Source organism: Varroa destructor, unplaced genomic scaffold (genome assembly GCF_002443255.2).
Source record: "Varroa destructor unplaced genomic scaffold, Vdes_3.0 BEIS01000001.1, whole genome shotgun sequence".
Classification (NCBI taxonomy): domain Eukaryota; kingdom Metazoa; phylum Arthropoda; class Arachnida; order Mesostigmata; family Varroidae; genus Varroa; species Varroa destructor.
In genome coordinates, this window is record NW_019211454.1 from 1,474,380 (window position 1) to 1,495,103 (window position 20,724).

Genomic DNA, 20,724 nt, shown 5'->3' on the forward strand with positions numbered 1-20,724 from the left:
AACCTCAACAGTTTCCCTTTAAAAGGTTATTGAATATTTCAGAAATAAGGGTGTTGGGGCGTCGATCTCAAAAGCCCCATCATTTCTGCAAATTACCACAGAAATATTTGAAGCATTTTATCGAAGGCCACAGCAAACTCTCCACGGGAGTGTTACAATCTAATAGGTCACTGATGATTGGCATTAAAGCTAGTATTCCAATTTTGTTTCGAAAATAGCTTTAGACATTTTTCATGAGCTTGATGAAAATACTCGTATAGTAAAAACTACACGAGCGAAATAAATAAATTCTATACAAGTCAAGCTCCATACAATAGATACTAAATATCGTTCCTTCGATGTACAATCATTCTTCCCGGCTTCACGGTTTGTTCCCTTTTGATTTGCTTGATCTTTTCTAGCGGTCCTGGATTTCTATGTTTGTTGAAAGCAAAAGCCTACTTCATTTAGAAATAGCAAAATGATCCTGAATGGGTAACGAGTCAACACTAGAATCAACGCTCTGATCGCGATTTAAGAAGGGCATCATTGATGCGTGCTAATGGATTAACCGCAGAACGATTAAAATACAACAACGGAAAATCTGAACCAAAGTGTCCATTCAATTGCTAAGAGAATTTAAGAGGCTGTCGTCTGAAATAGGCGGACAGGGGAACATGCAACGAGAAAATTGGAATGGGGGTAAACGATCTGCGTAATGCAACAGGCTAGATCGAGCGAGATCACCCATGAACCTTTTGTTGAAGAGATCCAGTGTGATAACATGTTTTGCATATGTGTTATAATCTGGTGAGTGTCAGAGACGTGGACTAGAGACTAAAGATGAACAACGTGCCGGAACAGCTTTCTTCACCGTTATTAAGGCCAGATCGCAGCCACAACCTTGTTCCGGTATTACGTACGTACAATGTAAAGTAATTACAATATTATTTTTTATTCACATAGCAATACAGTACAGTGTACACATTTATGTGCAGTGCCTTCGGGGAAGGTACGGTGGTCTCTTTTTGAAGCCGCGTGCTATCGAACTAATCAGGGTTAGCTTTCCCATCAGAACGAACTTAGAAAAGTCTGCAGTGGTGAAGTTTTATTAGGAAACCTGAACCCAAATGTAAAAAAAATTATAGATACAATGTTGCAAGTGCTAACCGGTTAGACGGCTGAAGTAGGTACTACGTGCAAATCTTGTGTTGGTCAGAACATTCGTTCTTTGAGTGAGACTTATTTATACACTAGAGGCTTAGGCGCAGTAATATTACTGTTTGTCAACTCTGATATGACTGCAACACCGTACTCTGAGCAAATCAAAAATAACACGAGTCAGATGCTGAAGATACCGTAACTAAACAGCGTATTAAGGTTCTTAAGGCTTTTATGCTATACAGTTCATCGCTTTCAGCAGGAAGCGACGTGCGTCTACGTGGGAATTCAAACCTAGATGATTTTACGTGTTTTCAAGTTTAGTAAGCAAAAGGCGATAAATTGGCTAACGCAGTATAATGTCGTCCTATCCGAGTGGTGGATAACGCCGTATCGATCTTTGAAAATCATTAAGAATCGCATGAAACTGGATTTTTATTATTATTATTATGTTTATGTATGAATATACATACATGTTTCTAATAAGTAGGATTTAGTGTCTGTTCTATGACTCAGTTTGTTTAGGGAATGAACCATACTGAGCCACGGCAAAGTCTCAAAGATGTATATACTAGAACCTAAATGCAGCGTACTACAAACACTTGACGTTGATTTTGTTTTTTCTACAAATAAACATTACTTAGGAAGATTTAATCGCTAAATGATATATCTTACTCCAGCTGTGTGTGATTCGGCTTGAAAGGATAGCCCACTTTCAATACCGCAATATGCAATGGCTCAAAGCAACGTTTTTTTTTTTTCTTTTTTTTTTTGTTTTTTTTTTTTATTGATGTCCTAATTGTCAACAGAACGTTACCTCTTTAAATCAGAAGCGAACTGCCTTCTGAGTTGGAAGTTTTTTTTATTGTAGAAGAGTTGTGTCTTAATAGAGCGAACAAAATGCCGTAAAAGCAAAGGTCACAGTTGGCTTAAGTATTTCAGGGCACGATCCGAATTTTCATTACAATAATTTTAATACTATTTGCGGGATACGCACCGCGATTAATTTTCGAGATAATCGATGCGCTATATCTATTCCTTTCCAGTAATCTACCTTTCCCCTTATTCCTAGAAAAAATAGAGAATCAATAGAAAAAATGTACCCCGAATGTATGAAATTACGTATGGCCTGGCACAACTGGCCTATCTAAACATTTGAAGTAACGGTAGAAATCATTCTCGCTCGATGGTATCTAAGCGACGATCAATACCGGCACGTTAACTGGTTCAATCGCAACTTTGAAAAACTGTTGAATGAAATATTAGGGTAAAGCCATTCTTATTTCTCTCCTTCTGGCTGCCGGCACATCCATAGGAGTGTATATAAACAACCCTCGTCACGGGGCGGGCTCTTGTCCGGTTTCGTAAAGCTCGATAAATTTCAGCGTTGTTTAAATAATCATATATTATTATCCACACTAAGATCCTTTGAAGATTACTATATGTTTCAGCAGTTTGCATAGATTTATTGGTATAGAAATTTCAGTGTCCATGCAGTCAGCTATGGTCGTCTTCTGGGCCGCGTAACGCTTTCTGCCCATTACATTTTTTTTTGGTTTTGTCATATCATATTTAAGCTGGATAGTAAATTCCGAAGGCGAGATTATAATAAATGTTTATACAAGACATGTGTGCTGTTTGAATGCAATCAACCTACCATGTTATTTAAAAGACGTGGTAACAACGGTGTGATAGATCCGCGAAAATTTATCTTATGAAAATGGTAATGGCGTTTATCACCAGGTAGCTAGCTCTGTTGAGCGGCGACTGAATTTCTGGGCGGACACGCCTCCAGAAGGTTTTTTAAGTAACTAACAGCTTACAAAGAGATAAAAAGCTAGAAATGAACGAATGTTAAATGTCTTCTTAGAGGATCCAAACGATAACGTTATTTTAAGCATGAGAGCCGTTGCTGCATGGAAACCTGGCGATTTAAGTCAAACGATCGGATTCGGCGATTACTCAATACGTATCAATAAAGATCTATTTTCTTTTTTTGAAGTGAATCAATTGCATTATACTGCCTACATTGGTACAGTTTCTGCAGTTAAACAGTGTGTGCTTTATTAGAAACTGGCAGATGATCAGTGTACATACACAGAGCCTCTTGTTCTAGTTATGATAATCGTATAAAATCAGTGGCTAGTTTAGCGCAGGTATTTTTGTCGGGAAACCACGCAATTAAATGACCTTTTTCTTGTAAAATATTTGTTGCGCATCTCATATCGGTTGTGTGTGAAATTTGATGAACAATTACCTCTGCGAAATGATTTCTAAGCCAAAAAAGCGGCAACGCAATGGCCTGACATAGTTTCTTCGTTTAAAATCGATGCTTCACCGAGCTACTTCTATGATAGCATTGGGCTTCCTGCATAGGCTTTCACAGTTGTCGACGAACGTTGGAGCACGCAAAGCTGCCTACGACGAGAGGTGAAACGAGGGAACCATCGAGGTTTAGAGTTCACATTTAACGCGGCTTCACTTGCAGACCTTGTGGCAGATTTTCGAACCGTTTCTGTCATGACTAATACCGTAGTCATTAGAGGCATGACATGGACTGTAACTAAAGCTTTTCCAACGACATTACCCTTTTGGACGACATCGCCATTTCTTTTTGCATAGAGATATCGCATAATAGGTACCTAACTAACATATATCCTGCCACTAATGAGGACGATGTATTGGGCAATTTTTACAAGCTTTCTAAGCTTAGATTATTTTTAGGTATTGGTTTTAAGATACCATGATGATTACGATGTCATGCACTACTTAATTGTCACCAACGTGGTCCATTAGCAAAGGTCCACAATTGAATCAACAGAGGTCACAGTGCCATGATGATTATGCGGGTGACGATGATAATGATGACGAGATAGTTCCTGCTAGTGACAGCAATAAGAACCTGAGCCGTCGTGCATTATTATCATAGTGGTACACGCATCGTGCAAGCAAATAGTCATTATGTAAATAGGTTTGCATGCGTTACACACGGTGCCAGCCCGATGAGCCTGGCTTGGAAAGCTCCCCACCGTCCCCATTATGGTGTCGGTGCTCTTGCCTAATCGGAGCCCATTGATTGTGATGGCGTGAGCGGCACGAATTAGAATTTCACAATTGCATCAGATCGCTTAAGTCACAAGTTCGAAGTGTAATTTCTAAATATTTCCGCAAAACGCACAGACTCCAGCATCGTAGAATCTTCATTGCTCCGACATGAAATATCGCTGCATTAGGATTTTCTCCTCGATACCGTCTGGTCTTTACCTGCAAAATACATTATCCGAAATAGGAATGGGTAATTCAAGACGAAATTGTGGCGCGAGACCTTTGCATCCATGTACAAAAAATGCTACGTTTATTCACATATGCTTCAAACCAAAAAGTGTTTATATTTAGCTGCCAGCAAGCACCTAGTCATCATAATTACTTCTTTAAGAAATTGTGTCAGTCATCTCCAAAAGTGTTGCGAAGACGTAGAATAATTTCGAAACTCTGAATTATAAGAAAAAAAAATTGTTCCTTTAAGAAAGAGCAACAATAAAAAATATATTTTACTACAACTATACCCAATGCATGTTTCCACTGTATTTGTAACACTATGTATCTTTGCGTTTATATATCCGTCATATTATGTAGTTTTCGCTCACTCACTATATTCGGATTGAACTATCAGTTCGCAATTACTGTGAGTTAGTAGTCCTTCGATGTCCTGAAAGGCAGGCAAACTATATTTTATTCAAGCTTTGCTTCTCAGACACTATCACTATTGTGAATTGGTGAAAAATTAGAAACAATCTACTGTCAAATGTACTCAATTTTCCCAGCTCTACGCAATAAGCAACTAGCTGAATGACCGAAAAAAAAAAAATCTTTCTCAGCGCTTATTGGCTTTGAGATCAACTACTGTTAACCAAGGCATTTGTCTTGTTTAGACGATCGTGACTTACACTTTTTTCCCTGTTTTTTAGTAATCAGAATTGGGTGTGACAATTACTACAATGGCCACATTATAAACACCTTTTTTTTTTATTTGGATGAGCTCGAGCCCTATGCTGGAATAATTTCTGTATTATGATCGCAGTTAGCTTTTCAATTAATCCAATGTTACTATTTGATATAAATTAAATTTCTATATGGCATTCTTCTGGCTAAACTGAGCCAAAAATTTTCTCAGACATTTTAGCCACTCACTTTATTCTCTGACTAACCTTAAATTATGTCCAAAAGGCCCAATGTTCGTGTCCCTAAATGGGACGACCACATACAATTTCCATATTCTCATGTATTCGATATCGTATCAAATGCAAGGCTTCAATATTTCTCTGTTTTATATATTTTTGCGAAATGATTTAATTTTAGTAGGGCAGGTAATCAATAGGGTAATAAATTCTATTGTGGGGATGGGTGTCTCGTGATGTTCATTGGCTGTTACGTTTCCACTTGGAGAAAGTGTACTTTTTTCGCAGATTCCTCAAGAATCAATTCGATTCCTCAGGCCTTGTCTCTCCCTGCTGTGTTTGTAACGAAGCTGTTAAACAAGCTAGTTCTTATTTAAATAAGTTTCAGTTTAATATCGAATATATTTTGCAAAAGCCTAAATTAGACGAATCGCGCCTATGCTATTTCTAATTATTATATTAACGGAATTAACGTTTAGGGATTAGCTTAAGCTCAGGCAGCAAAAATGTCAAGAATTACCTTACTGATAACAACAAATGCGTAGAAATGATTTTTGATACATTTTTTTTTTATAACAGTGCTTTAAGAGTTGAACCCACCGAAATAATCGATCCTGCTCTATCTTGTACATTTATATTCCGCGGATAGCAGTGTCATATAATCTAAATTGAGTACTAAGCCTTTAAGCTGCCATTACTAAACACCTACTTGCTAGAAGTGTGTTTACGCCTTGTCTAGAGTTTAGATTACCACGTGTTGTATGATCAATGCCAACAGCCGTATAACACTTGATTATTGCCGATAAATATCTTTTTGGATTAAGTGTTACTCACCGTCACTTAAACTAAGTTCTCGCAAAAGAGCTAGCTAAACTTTGCGAGCTTCAGGTCGTTTATCTTGATTCTCATGAAATTCGAAGCGTTCTATGGACGTACTAGAATAAAATGTTCGTTTTGACCAAGTTACCTCTTTCGAAATCGTGTACCAGCAAATCACAGTAATAATCCACCAGTATTGCTCTACCACAGATAAGCTATTGTCCCGGAACGACGTTTAACGCATTTGGAGAAACACTGGGTACGATTTCCCAGCTGGCTTTTCCTTGTTCACCACCGTTCTCAAAATGTTTACCCTTAAAACCCGAATCGGAGTCGCTTTTTCAAATAAAAGTACATCGTGTAAAGATTATCTAGCATTAGCAACAACAAATTTGCATAAAATGTGCGTCACATGCTTTTTAATGGATTTGTATTTTGGTCGGAAGTTAGGGAACAAGTCCATTACTTGTGTGGATGATGTGACACGTAAAATGAAACCGGAACAAGGTTGTTTGATCCTTTATAATCTTGATTCTCGCAGTTACCGACCTGCGGTAGTTCCTTGACAAACGCTTGCCATATTTTTGGCGATAAGAACCGTTTTTCGTCCTCTTAAATGTTATCCCGTTCTTGTCACTAGTGGAGCCTCTTGAGAATCAGCTGGTTTAATTTTGAATGAAGGAGATACCTACTTGCGCCACCAGCTCACCTTTGTGCTAGGTCCAGTTAGGCCTCCTAAAAGAAATGCGCCTATTTTCGGTCTAACTGTTGCCTCCTCGCAGACGCGTGATGGCCCCTTCCATTCGTTAATTTATTAGAAGATAAACCACATGACCCAACAGGTTAGTATTTACCACTCAAAATTCTTATGCTAATGACACCCTTCGTCGAGGATATTCTAAATAAGTATTGTCAAAAGCCTATATTATTTCACTTTCTGGCACAGTACCACGATATGTTTGTTGCCTGGTGAAAAGTCGTATGAATTTAAACACTTTAATCGGGGAAGGTGATACCCTCTAAACGTCTAAATATAGAAGGCGCTTGGAAAACTTATGCAACGCTAGTGGAATTACTCAAAGCTAAGACTCTGAACCTTTCATTTTTATTCTAGTTATATATATATATATATATATATATATATATATATATATATATATATTAAAAAATGCCTTTGTGTTTAAATATAAAAAGGATAGAAGCAATTTGGAAAATTCGCCTCTAAGGGCATCAAACTTAGTCTACTGTGGTCAATGCGATTTCCACTAAAGTCTGACGCTGCTCTATGTTTTTTTTGTATAATTATTTCGCCTTGTTTCTCCTTTCGCAATAAACCTTATTATTTAGATATGTCTTTGTGGAGGAAAAGGTAGTTAAGTGAGAGGTTATGGCGGAGCCCGGCAAACTTTGGGTAATGTCTCATAGGGATACGCGTAAATCGATGCTTAAAAGTTTTGGTCTGGACGGCAAACGCACATTCTTTTGAGTGCATTATCGTGGTGACCAGAGCTACAGGTCTCGCCGCCGGTAAAAATTATAGCCAGAAATCCAAAAAAATTCAAAAGAAGGAAATTATTGTTGAAATTATAAGTGCTCTTATGGTTACCATGCTGTTTCATAAGTCTTTTGTAGAAAATACTAGATAAGGCCGACAAGGCCCACACCGGTTAGGCCACGGACGAATGCAAGTCCTTGGTGCTATACTTGAAAAAGAAGATTCGGAAGACTTGTTCACGTAAAAGAATAACAGAGCGCGCCAGAGAAAAAACGATCAAAATGTATGGGTTTTATTTTTTCTGGACGGGTGCGTTATCTTCTTTAATGCTGCGGTTAATAAGTGCTCGAGATAAATTTAACGATATTAAAGGTAATTGAGCTACAGTAACTCCTAACCACATGAATAACGGTCTGCCGCTTTAATTAATTATCTCTGCATATAACAACAGTTGATACGGATATTTTTTGTATATGTGGATTTGCTGAGCGTAAACAGTTATGATAATTTATAAATCGTCAATCTTAATAGAGACTATACGCGGCTAAAATGCAGCTCTCTACTCGCAAATTGTATTCTGTATACGCTGCAAGCAAACGATCAATCTACAAATACGTAACATAAAAAATACATTTTCAGAAGGGACATTTAAGATCCATCCAAACAATCCGCTCTCGCTGTATTGAATTCCCTGGTTTTTAGAGTAGAGCACCTCACGTTCAAACGAACACAACTCTCTAAGGAAAACAGCTCCCAAAGCGTTAAATGTTGTTATTATTATTGCCTCGAAACAAATCTAACTTTTACTCAGCCATCCAGTATCCTGATATGTACACTGTCGTTATGCAAACGTTGCTCAAGCCAACGTGTGAAATTGTTCGCTCACACTTTTAGATGTCAACAATGTGTGTCTAACAACGGGTTGGTACGGACCAAGAGAGCCATCATGAAATAACTATACTTTAATTTGAATTGCCAAGACGAGAGATTAGAGATATATGATTAGCGGAGTCTCAGTGAAGCTTGACGACCATACGAAGTACTTGATCGTCGAAATTAACGCTATTCTTCCCAGCGGGACTTTTCGGTGTGATTTGGTAAATATCTTGTCATCTTCAGGATATTGGGCTACCGGCGTCAAAACATCGCTGTGAGATATGCAGTCACTATCTAGACCACTACGGTTCTGTTTGATCTAACGAGAAAGAGATTTCAATGGCAATTGATAATTGCCCAGTAAGCTCCGTAAGGTACGCTCCGTACTGTAAGAAGTATGCGTGTATTTGCCTTTCGACTATGTAGAAGATCCTTCCTAGTACACTTTTTCCATATTTAGTAAGCGAAGTTGTCTGGATATTCACCTAATAAATTAATTTAAATATTTTTTTTTTCGAAATGGGAAAATGTCACCAGTTAAAAGACCAATCTGGCGCCTGGTTTTCAAACATTATTTATGTTGCCAAAATTGAATATATATAGTTCAAATATCGTTACGTGTGGGTATTAAATTAAAGGTCGACAATCTTTTCGACATAATGGTCATCAAAGTCCTTTTCGAAGTTTCTTTTGTTAGCGAGAGACGTTTGAACGTAAAAAACTATTTAACATCTGATTAGTTTTTCTCCTCTTTAACTGAAGTCACAAATTTAGATTTATTTTCTACAATACCTCCCGTGCTATATCATGTCAGTTTTAATTTATGTTTTCTTACCCGAATGTTTTATTCTCATTGGTAATGGGAAATATTTTGGCACCTGAATTTTAATATGTCCCGCATTCGTCTCTAGGATCGTGCTGGTAGCAGTCGAACCATGTTTTTATATACTCAGCCTGTTGGTTCTTTGGTCAATTTGAGCTTCTATGATTTGACACAGTTCCATATGTAGCGCTGCACTGCTGTAAAATGATTTGGAGATCTTTAGCTTTATGCTGGTGCAAAGGCTTCCGGGTTCGGTCGCGCATGTGTCCGGGGGTCCCATAGGACCATGAAGCTAACCCGGTCCGCTTCGGCGATTGCTCTAAGTTAAACGAGGTGTGTAACCGCCTGTAGCCGATGTTATCGGAGTCCCTTGGTAACGCCGAAATGTCGCTAGATGGCCAATGTATCTTGCAGTGTATTGTACACTACACTATGAAGCTTCCACTACGCGAGCTACCGTATGTTTGGTATTTGAGGTGCGCTTCTATAGATGCCGGTTTTCTTCCACTTCGGCTCGCCTTCATGTCGTGGCCATTCGCTGGCGTTGTGGGTGCAGACAGAGAGGGGTCGACCGTTGGATCTGCCAGCGGACAAGCAGCCTTAAAGGCGGGTATCTCGTTGCAGCGGTCGTGGCTAGTAATGGTGGACGGAGTAGCCGACGGCAGGCGGAGGACTGGGACGGGTAGACATGGAGGCAAGCGGGTGTGTGTACACAGGGCATGGAACTCCGCTCTAAGCATCATTAGTGCGTTAAGGCCGTCCACCAGCGCCTGATCAGCGGGAACAGCGGAACAGTAGCAGCGCGCTTCCTTTCCTAATCACGTAGACAGTACAGTAGAACTGAGCGTAAAATACACAAGCAGGTGCCATTGGCTCCGTCGTACGGGGACGGGGAAGACTGCCACAGCCAGCTGAGTAGTTAGCTTGGTGTGTGTAGGTAAATGGCTGGCATGGTAGATCGGTAGGTAAAGCAAGTTCTTACAGCTTAATAAGAGAAAAAGATTGATAAAAATAGAGAGATCTGGACTTCAGGCTACCGCAAAACTTCGATGATAGGCTATGAACCAGGTAGTTAAAGGTAATTATTGATTTAAATTTTGCTACCGGCTGCTAGCGTAAGTGAAGAGCTAACTGATGTTAAGGTTAAAAATGATGATCATGCTATTGGCACCCCAATCACGTTGACCGTTGCCTGCAGTTAGCTTGGCTAGTTCTTCAACGAAGACTGAGCCTTTTTTACTATCTGAGTGGAATGACATTTAGAAGACAAAAAGGTGGGAAGATTCTTCGAACGGTCTGTTTCCTGAAAGCCGGTACGCCCACCTTTCAATCTTGACACTCTTTGCAAACATTGTCTCGCTTTCCTAGCCACTTTATATTCAGCCACCGAGCTATTTCTCAATGCTTAACCAACAGAAGAAAAACGATGTCCTGCTACAACATGTTGATCTTCAAGAATCTGGCAAACCGTTTCTCATTCTATGACTACCAATTTTATGTACAAATTGGGGGAATACAAATGATAACAAATATCCCCCAAATGCTGCCTACCTACCTACAGCAAATGTATATATTAAGGAATCTATAGTTAGGCAATTTCCAATTTTTATAAACGTAGCGGAACTTTTGCTATTACAACAAAAAGGGAAGGATCTCTATGAAGAACCTTTCCTTTGTCACTCTGATATTAATTTGTAGTCGAGAAAACACGTGACCGTTTAGCCCTGAGTAGAGGATAACGCCTAATTTATACAAAGGAAAGCTGAGACTTAGTTCTAGGACTCTGTTTTAAGAGCTTCGTTCATTGTGTAATGTTTAGCATAGTAAAGCATACATAACACGTATTCCTGGGGGGTCACAGTGATTCTTCACTGCACAAATATACATACTACCAGCGTTATGCACGACAGAAATAGATATAACAATAATTGTAAAATCAGCGCAAATTATGAATTCTTAGAGAGTAACAATCAGCTTGCCTTGTGCTACAGGATTAATAAGCACTAGATACGAGACAACTCTCTAAAAGTCTCAAAATGGTGTAGCAGAACAATTGTAAACCCAAATATTGAGTTTGTGTTATTGGGCACGTTCATAACTCAACTATTATTCCAATTCTAGAAAACTTGGAATGCACGTGGTTGCTTTCCTCCATGTGTACCTACTCTGTCAACGTTTTTTTTTTGTGATTTGAAAGTTGCCCGCGGCGAAAACATGGGCGTGTGCCATGATGATTCATCAGCCTCCGCTCTTTCATATTACCGTACTATGCCAATACCATCCCCATGCTAAGGTCCTTGAAGTACTTGTTTCCGCTTAAACCCAACATTCTTCGGCTCCTGGTTAATTGGCTGAATTTTCTCGTCTACCAGCTAGCTTTGACCATGCGTAACAGACAGCTAAATTTTAGACGAACAGTGTCCCTTTCTCATCATATTTGTTCGTTCAGCAGGGTGGAGTGTTCCCTGATATGCGGTTAACTTCAAAACAGCTAACGTTAATATGTGCTGTTATGTGGGGGGGAGGGGGGGGAAAATAATTCCATCGTATTGGTAAATGAGCGCTCAGTTAAGACCAGTCTACACAGAAGACTGTCAACTATGTATGCGATCCCCCCTTCGACAGAGTACATACTTGAAAGATCTGTCCTTTGCTTCTAACCCGCCTAGTGCCGAACCCAACCTTCAACGAGTGCCTCACGTTGGTTATTCTCTGACTTCCTGAAACTCAGTCGTCCTTCGCGTAAACCTCCTTCTCCCGCCGTAAAAAATCCCACGCCAATGCCCCACTTCGCTACAGTTCTACGCAAGGTCAGTAGTGCACGATGACTGCAGGGGACTGTACTGCAGCGGCGTGACCCAATCTCACTCACCCTCTCATGCTGACCATAATACCTAAATGCCAGGCCACGTCCTCACTATGAACCTCTTTTTCTCTGGAGTCCACAATCCGACCCCTGGCGCTCTTACCCTCTCCCATTCTTGGTCTTAGCCACTCTTTCTCTCTCAGTACCCTCTACGCCGCCATGAATAATCTGACTCTTTTTTATTCATGATACACACCACCACCATCATCATTATTATTATTACTACTGTTATTATTATCAATATTACTTTTATGATATCTGGATGGGACGGACAGTGTTTTCACAGGTCTTCCGCTAGGACGTGTAGAAGAAGAAATAAGCTAGAAAGGAATACGGAAAAATGGCGTTGGCGGGGCCTACACTCCCGAAGACAACATTTGAAGGCGTCGCAGAGCAGCGTAGAATAGGCAGTTAATGCCTTGTGCCCTCGATGGCCTACCCTGTTCTCGTACCCGCCGACATTCGCGAAAGGGAGAAAACCTTAGACAGCAGAAGGGGAAGCGTTTGACCGCCTCCTGGTAGGCAGCCAGGAAAGCTCTACTACGCGTAGAGCTGGCTTGCTGGCGTATTCAGAATCTTTTTCGCTTTATGGCATCTGTGGGCAAACGAAAAACCAAGAAACTGCCATGGGGGTGTTTCTACTACGAACAATAGAGGATAAAAGGGGAGTTTCTAGTTCAACAAATGGTTAAAGGTAAACCAATGAACATTCATACTGACCCGTATAATATAACGTTGTGGCTTAATGCGCCTGTTACACGTTGGCAGCGTTCGCACTGCCCCAGGTGGGATCTAATACCATGGTGGCGTCACAAGTTGTGCCTTAAGCCAGATTTTTGGATAAGCATTACTTAGAGAATTCAATACTACTTTCGAGGAGCGTTCGTACGCGAGGAAATCTAGTCTACAATTTTAAAGAACTAAATATATCGACACGAAAGAGGCACTACCTTTCGCCCAGCCAGCGTGCAATATTGAGTGAATGTTTACGGTCTGTTCAGTAGAGACGATAATGCGCAGCCTCGCCTTCTAATTCACCTTTGCTTTACCAGTTGCTGCTGCTTTCTGTGTTGGTCCGTATGTTTATCAACAAAATACTCAACCAATGCGAGTAATTATTTTTAATTACCTACATATCTGAGCTCTACTCCTCTAAGATAACATGAGCAGTTAAAGGCATATCACATCATATCTCAACTTCAAGGTATAGCATACCTTTGTTTTCTGCGACAAAGATGACTTTTAAACACCTACCACGCTTCCTCTTCTTTTCTAATACAGCCGTGTATTCTAATTGCGCCTAAGTTTGTCATGTCTGGGCCATAGTCTTCTATATAATGCATATAAGTATGTACGCGCTTTGCGTTCGAGGTAAAGGAAGGATGAAGGCCAAGAAATAACAACTATAATCGTAGAAATTGGATACTGCTATTATGCCGGTCAGAGATTTGCCCTTGCTCCAGCAGCAGTAGCCAAAGGCAAATGCTAGAAAAGCAGGAACACTAGGGTAACGCCGATGGTAAGGGGCGTAAGAATACGTTTAGCCCAAGTGAGTCTTGCGTGAGAGTTGCATTCGTTTGAATTTCTGGCCAGATTCTGCGCTACACCTTGGCCGTTTCAAACGGCCCTACTGATCCATTTCACCAATAGCTAGTTAAAGCACTGATGGGAAGAGTGAGTCACTGAATTGCATTTTAAACAATTTACTCTCGAATGGAAATGATGGAAGATAGAAATCGACGCATCCGTATGTATATTTGGGTGAGTGAATGGCGTACTCGTGCGAACGTGTGCACAAGTCGAGTGGCTGGAGAGACTCATTATACGAGGTTCGCTAAATTTAAACGCTAAGGCGCCAATGGCTCCCGCTGGCAGTTAGAAACGTCGTGAGGTTGGATTCAGTTCTTTTTACGCCTCACACATCTCAATGGACGGCGTCAGTCAGTATCAGGGTAACGTTTCCGTTGCGTCAAAGCCAAAATACTTTAAAGAAAAAACAAAAACAAATAACGAAGCAGGGAGTTGTCATAGAATCACGCTTCACGCTTTCTACCAGTCGATCTGCCTTCTCGTCCACTGCTGGAATCCAACCCAGCTTATCTCTCGGTACTCCCAATGAGATCACAGGGCACTGATGACGTAGGCACATCCTGAAAGATCCAATATCCCGCATATATTTATACTGTGGCAGATTGCGGAAACGACCCTCGTCTCAACTGGAGCAGACAAGTAAAAAAAACATCGCAGGATATGGTGAGGCTACATTGGCCAAAATTAATTTAGTCGTTATTATAAAAGAAAAACGTTCCAGTGCTATTTGACATAGTATAGTTTGAAAGCTCTACGAGTGAAACGAAAATTATGGTTTTCAGTAGTGGTATGAAGGGATTAAAGATACCTATACACACATGCTTTATAGCTACATAAGACAGAAATAGGCCTATGTGAGTCACTAACGATTTGGGCGAAGAAGTCGGTCATTCAGCTAAGATAGGTCCAAGAGGGGTGGAGGAGAGATTATTTCATAATGATGATTTTGTGTTAAGCTAACTAGGTCAATGATTATGATTCGTCCACCATAAATCTTCATTAACCTTTTCAATAGACTACATATTGGTACTTTCAGGACTTGTAACCTGTTTGGGCGCAGAAGGGCCGTATCAATGTGAGCACTTCCTCCGAAGCAAACTTACTCTCACCAAAACTTATGTACGATCCTGCCGATAGTCCGTTATGGCATAGCGATCATCATAATTTCCTTCAAAAATACGTCTAGAGAACATAAAAGGTACTGAGATATAATGTCTTAATTAAGTACGACGTATTGGCATTTGACTGCATTCTGTTTCATCTGTGCCTGAAGTACATCGTCCTATTATACGGTTTGCATTAGTTTGTCCCATGTAGTTCGTAAAATATCATGTAACATAAATCAATGCATTGATTTCCATAAGTCTTGAGTCATTTTTGTAAGATGCAGCCCTGAGCACATTTGAGCTGAACATGCTTTGAGTTGACTATTTAGAACATTCTGTTCCAGATTTCACACAGAGATAAAAATAGAGCAAAACTTTAAACCAGGTTTTATTGCGATCTGTTCTCGGCTGTTTTGCTTTATTTATTGATATTTAAAATTAGTACTTCTAGGAATCTTTGACTGAAATGCTTTGCGGGTACTACGTTTCCAAGGAGTATTTCGACTGTATGTGATATTGTATTAGCCAAAAGGGTAGTAGTTTAAGAGTAGTTATGGAGTACTAGACTTAATTATATCGCTGAGCGTTCACAGTCGCTAACAGCAGTTCACCTTTATAAAAAGAGACACTGAGAAAGACGTTGTTATGTCTCCGGGACTGAATATTTTGGGGAAGAGGGTGCGCTCTGTAGAAAACGTCTATCGACTAGAGCTACGTTGTCCTGCATTTCCTATGGTAAATTAAATTACTATGGCGTATTCTTGACTATCTCAAAATGTTTGCTTAGCTGGTGGCTTACTGAGGTGATAGCAGAGTGAATGACGAACGTGTCTTCCGAGTGAGGGATATGCATTTTAGTTCTGATATCTACCTCAGAACCAAGAACCTATTTTAAACGTGGCGCTGTTAATAATATACTGTCACTGTTGTTGTTTTAATAATATACTGATACTGATGATACGAAGGCGTGACTATTCCTTAGGGAGTAGAAAAACCGCTAGCGATTGTAGCTTCATAGGAATTTACTCTATAACCCTACAGTTCTTCGTTAAATAATTGCCGTTGGAAGAGCCAGGCACTTACCTATGCTTCTACAGAATGTTATATACCAGTGCATATCCTAAATAAAAGTTTCGAGTTTTATATCCATTGTTTCACACATTTTCGACAGTTTGGCTACTGTTTGGTGCTACAGGGGTTCTTAAATAGCCAGGTAAATCTCGCAGTTTCTAACTAATGCTCTATATGGCATAATGTTCAATTTAACATTATCAACAAAACAGCAAAAACAGTCAGTCGAGACTTAAACATTTGTATACCTGAAGTAGAAGCTCATGTCCAGAACCTATTGAGATGAAGGAGAAAGACAACCAACCGGAGCTACCAGATTTAGGCAAATTTGTGTTTATACGTTCGGATAGTCCTGTGGAGACAGCAGGTCAGCGACGCTTAGCATCCCATTCCGATTTTACAATGGAGTCAAGTACTATCAAGTTCTTCCTTTACGAGGTAACGATCTTTTTCTAAAGGGCTGCATAACCTTTGAAACAAATATGTATTAATACAGTCTATTCCTAGCAGTTTAATTCTAAAATGCATTTGTTATCATGAAAACGTAAACCGACTCCAGATCTGGGAAAATAATTTCTTTAGTAGTGAAAAGCCAAAAAAATTATAAATAAATCAGATAAAATTTCACTTTTTAGCTCGTCAACACAAACGAAATTGCTCTGTCTTTTGACATATACTTTTTCATGATCGAGTATACCAACTTTGTTACGGCGAGTCGGCGACGCCTTCCGAAGCACATAGATTTTGCCCATAAATAAACTTTTACCCATTTTTTTTCTATCTGAAGTACTTTCGCTCAGAGTGTCAGTTTACAACTGATAAAAAAAAGCCCTAAAGAAAAGAACGTAGTATTTCCCAAATGCTCGTAGATGTCAGAATGGACTGCATTCCGTTCAGTCTGCCGTGATGCCCATATAATCCGTAACGTAATTTTTCCATAAAAGCGTTCCAATCGGGTCGTCGACTGGGCTGGACCCGTCTTAAAAAACTAAACTTAATTAATAATGCAGACTGCAAATAAGATGATGAAGTTCGAGTTAATGCTAAAAGATTGATTCGCACCTTCCAGCCCAGAGAGCAGGGATTTCCACTTACTTTGCGACTTGGACGCTGTTTCTAGTATCAATTAAATTACTTTTCCGCCCTATAATTTTGTCATATTCGTTAAAACCAGTAGACGTATAAGCGGTCAAGCCTATAATATTTAGGTAGCGTCCAAGGTGGATCTGCTCTCCGTAACGGTTGCGACGTGGTTTTGTTCACAGCAGATAACTTAAAACTCGAATGCCGCATCAAATCACGATACTGCCATATTTTGTCTCAATAACTGGGTCAAGGGCAGCTGAACAAAATGACTGTTTACTCGGTCTATATAAATAGAATTCTACGATTAATTTTGATCTTTTAAACATACAGAAGTGTGTTTCACGTAGTGTTAGTCGATTTCGAAGAGGCCAACGATGCAAGGCTTATTTTGCTGGTGGGAGTTACAAAACGGACAATATGAGAAGGTCCGATCGTGCTAAGAATGACTGCAGGATTATCAAGGAAATTAATACGTTAACGGGCACATCTATACATCAACATACATTGTTAAACAGAAAGAAATATTAATAAATATGTTTAAAAGTTTTTTTCTCTCAAAGTCAACGTTTATCTTTCGTATTTTTTTATGATTTATAATGTAGATATTGATTTGTCTGTTAGATTTGCTACTTACAGATATGATGATGATACATACCCTTCTATGCAAATACTATTATGGTTAAAATAGGCATTGACTATAGGCGAACGCAACCTTATTACTCCAGACTTCGAATTCTCGTGATCTAAAAATTCCAGTCAGAGAAGGGTACCGAGATTCCGTAGGACCTTATTGCCTTGCATCGTACAAGTTGTGTGGCATATGTCAGAAACAAAGGGACTCGAGTGAGCTGTTTAGAGGATTACAGTCAGCTGCTCCGCTCGGTACAATAAGAGGACATGATACATTGATTATTAACATCATCTATTGAATTTTTTGTGGAGGATATATTTTAGCCAACAATAATTCAGTTATCTTTCTCTAAAAAAACGACGAATAGAATCGAACCGACAGCGATAATAAAAGGGATGTTACTTGCTTTTAGTCGAAGAGTACTAGAAGAACAATGTCCACCTTTTCCCTGCCAATTTCGTTTTAACTTAATCTTAAGAACTAAAACAATATTAAAAGTAAAAAAAAAAATAGAGTAAACATAAATTTAACGAATTAAAAAATTTCTAATTCTAACCGTTTGTTTATCTATGTTGTGGTTTCTAACATTAATCGCAACCGAAAAAGCCTAACTATACTCCACTTGGAGTTACTTCTACAACTTCTAATTGCACAAAGTTTTACAAATCACATATGAAGCATCCCGACACCGTTTTCCAAAGTTACTATATCTGCACCTCTATGGTTTCGGGCTTGTTCAAAGTGAATACGATTTTAGGCTTGCTGGGTGAGGCTGGTTTGATTAAATAACTGGAATATGGCAGTTTCACCTGTCTGAGATGAACTAAAAATGAGGAAAAGCCCAAAGGATGTAGCGGTCCATGCCCAAGGGTGTGGGAGCTTAGATGTAAGTCTATAGAAGCGGTTGCCTAGCTGCTACGGAAGCCCCTAGAAGAGAGCTGCTCAAAGAACAAGTGATTCTTAGAACAGGGTTCCATGAACGTTTCGGCCCTACTCTGGGTCTTTGGCAAACTTTAGACGCCAAACTTGTCGTCGGCTCCGGGCACATGACACGCAGTCAGCTGAGCTACCACAATCGAGCATTTGGAGGGATGACAGAGCGTTCGTCCCAATCTACCACTGCTGCAGCCCGAGTACACTGCTCCTACTTCTTATACCTTAAGCTCCGAGTATTGCTTTGCCAACATTGTTTCCTGGCCACCAGCGTTCGCAGTAGATAGAGAAGAAACGGGACTGCAAGCAAAAGCCCTTCTCAGCTACACATCACGTCTGTATTAGAGTCATCTATATCCTAAGCGAAACTCTGTGTCGGAAAGTAAGACCAGTTATATGCGAGATACACAAATGTACAATACTTCGTTGAAAACTTCCTGGCGTTGCATGAATGTATGTACTGGTTGAGCCAGAGTGGTTTGTACTTCACCTTTTCGTTTCAGTATTCCTATGATACAATTTAGCTAAAACACAAGAATAAGTTGGCACACCTTCGGGATACTGCAAATCCTGTTCTCTTGAACGGTGCCCTTGAGGTGGATGCCCGCGAAAAAATCGTTTAGAGGTTTACTGTAGATCCAGGTGAAATTTTTGGCTAAACTACGAATGGAGAGGTTTCGTACGATAATCCATGAATTTCGGTCCATCTGCTCTCACCAAGCTACCCAGTTTATCGTAAACCTCACTGAAAATTTTGACAGATTCAGATAGGTCTGCTGTAGAAAAATGAGGGCACTTTCGCGTTTTAAGTAAAGCTATCTGCAAGGGAAACCATACGAATGTAAATTGCCCTCAGGGGTTGGTTCATTGTTTTGTGCCTTAATGAGCAAAATAGCATTACAGATACGGGAGGTACACTTTATAGGCGATATTATGTAAATATGCCGTTCCCGAACGTACGCTTTTGTGAGTCTCTTGTATTCAAACGAATTAAGCCTGTTGAAAAGGAAACTGCCCTCATGCAAAGTTCTCGCTAAAAGCTTCTCCTGTAGCCATAGCAGGCAGCTTCGAAATCGAATGCTTCATGCTTAACGCGAAGTCATCATGCATGAAGCTCAAGTAATGAAACTTATCAGATACCCTAAAAGACACAAGGCAAGCATTGAGCGATACACAGCGATATATTCTGACGCTAAAAGTATTGTTTACAAGTACGTACAACTTAAAGAAAAAACTAAGTAGACTAGGATGGATTATATCTCACAAATGTCTATTCGCTCATATTTAAATCTAACTGTATTGAAGATATTCATCTACACATACATAAATGTATCGTGATTGGACGTAGTGTGCGTCTGGCGTAGTCCAGGTTTATCTTAAAACAATCACGCTTACTAACCTTGTGCAATTGAATTGAGTATTCTTTCATACGCACGATGTGAGAGGTTCCATGTCCGTGAATGACGTTCTCTTGCTCACATGGCCCGTAGATCTGCGTCAAAAATAATTAAAGATCTTAAAGGACATCTTGGAACACCGCAAACTCCGTCATCGCCGAGAATAGCCGCAGAGAAGTGCTTGTTTTCGGCTAATCTGTTGCGTAAACTGATGAATTAAAATTCCCCGTTCCTGAATAGGGAGTATTAGTTAACGTACATTGCGCGTACGACGACTCCTCTACTTGTAATTATCTAGCTACTATAGCGTACTACAAGACGACGCTATCTGAAAAGCGACGTGACGTTGACGAAATGCACTTCTATTTGTTAACAGAGTTCAGACCATTCATCGTTACCTCAGATCTTAGCAGGCGAGTTATGGTAAGCCATGTAAAATCTGAAAATTTGAGTGCTTTATGGATCAACTTTTATATTGGAGGAGCAACGGCGTATAAAGCTTGCATTGGTTAAACGTTCCACCGCTTGAAACACTGTGGGATTATTAATTAGAAAAATTACGAGACTTCGATGAAAAATCTTTTCGAGTCTGAGTAATCATGTCAAAGAATTACAGTTGTTGACGTATCATATTTGATATCGCGTGCCTCCTAAAGCTAAGTAGTGAAAACACCAGATTGTTTTTTAGATTACTACATGTCATATATATATAT

At 39.7% G+C, this 20,724-nt stretch overlaps 2 long non-coding RNA genes across 4 annotated transcripts in view; one reads left to right on the forward strand and one right to left on the reverse strand.

The window, feature by feature from the left end:
- Nucleotides 1-1,757: 1,757 nt before the first annotated feature.
- On the reverse strand, nt 1,758-5,914 carry LOC147758110 (uncharacterized). The gene is made up of 3 exons (XR_015328430.1): nt 5,839-5,914; nt 4,792-4,849; nt 1,758-4,404 (listed from the first exon to the last, which is right to left on the reverse strand). It is a non-coding gene; the product is annotated as an uncharacterized LOC147758110 (long non-coding RNA).
- A 289-nt stretch (nt 5,915-6,203) lies between these two features.
- LOC147758111 (uncharacterized) overlaps nt 6,204-20,724 on the forward strand; it is a 31,995-nt gene continuing 17,474 nt past the window's right edge. The window contains exons 1-3 of one of the 3 annotated variants that reach the window (XR_015319470.1): nt 6,219-6,979; nt 12,001-14,450; nt 14,824-14,985. This is a non-coding gene — a long non-coding RNA (uncharacterized LOC147758111). Of the gene's footprint in view, nt 6,980-12,000; nt 14,451-14,823; nt 14,986-20,724 lie in introns of all 3 variants that reach the window. The other 2 variants (XR_015319469.1, XR_015319468.1) reach the window with 2 other exon arrangements.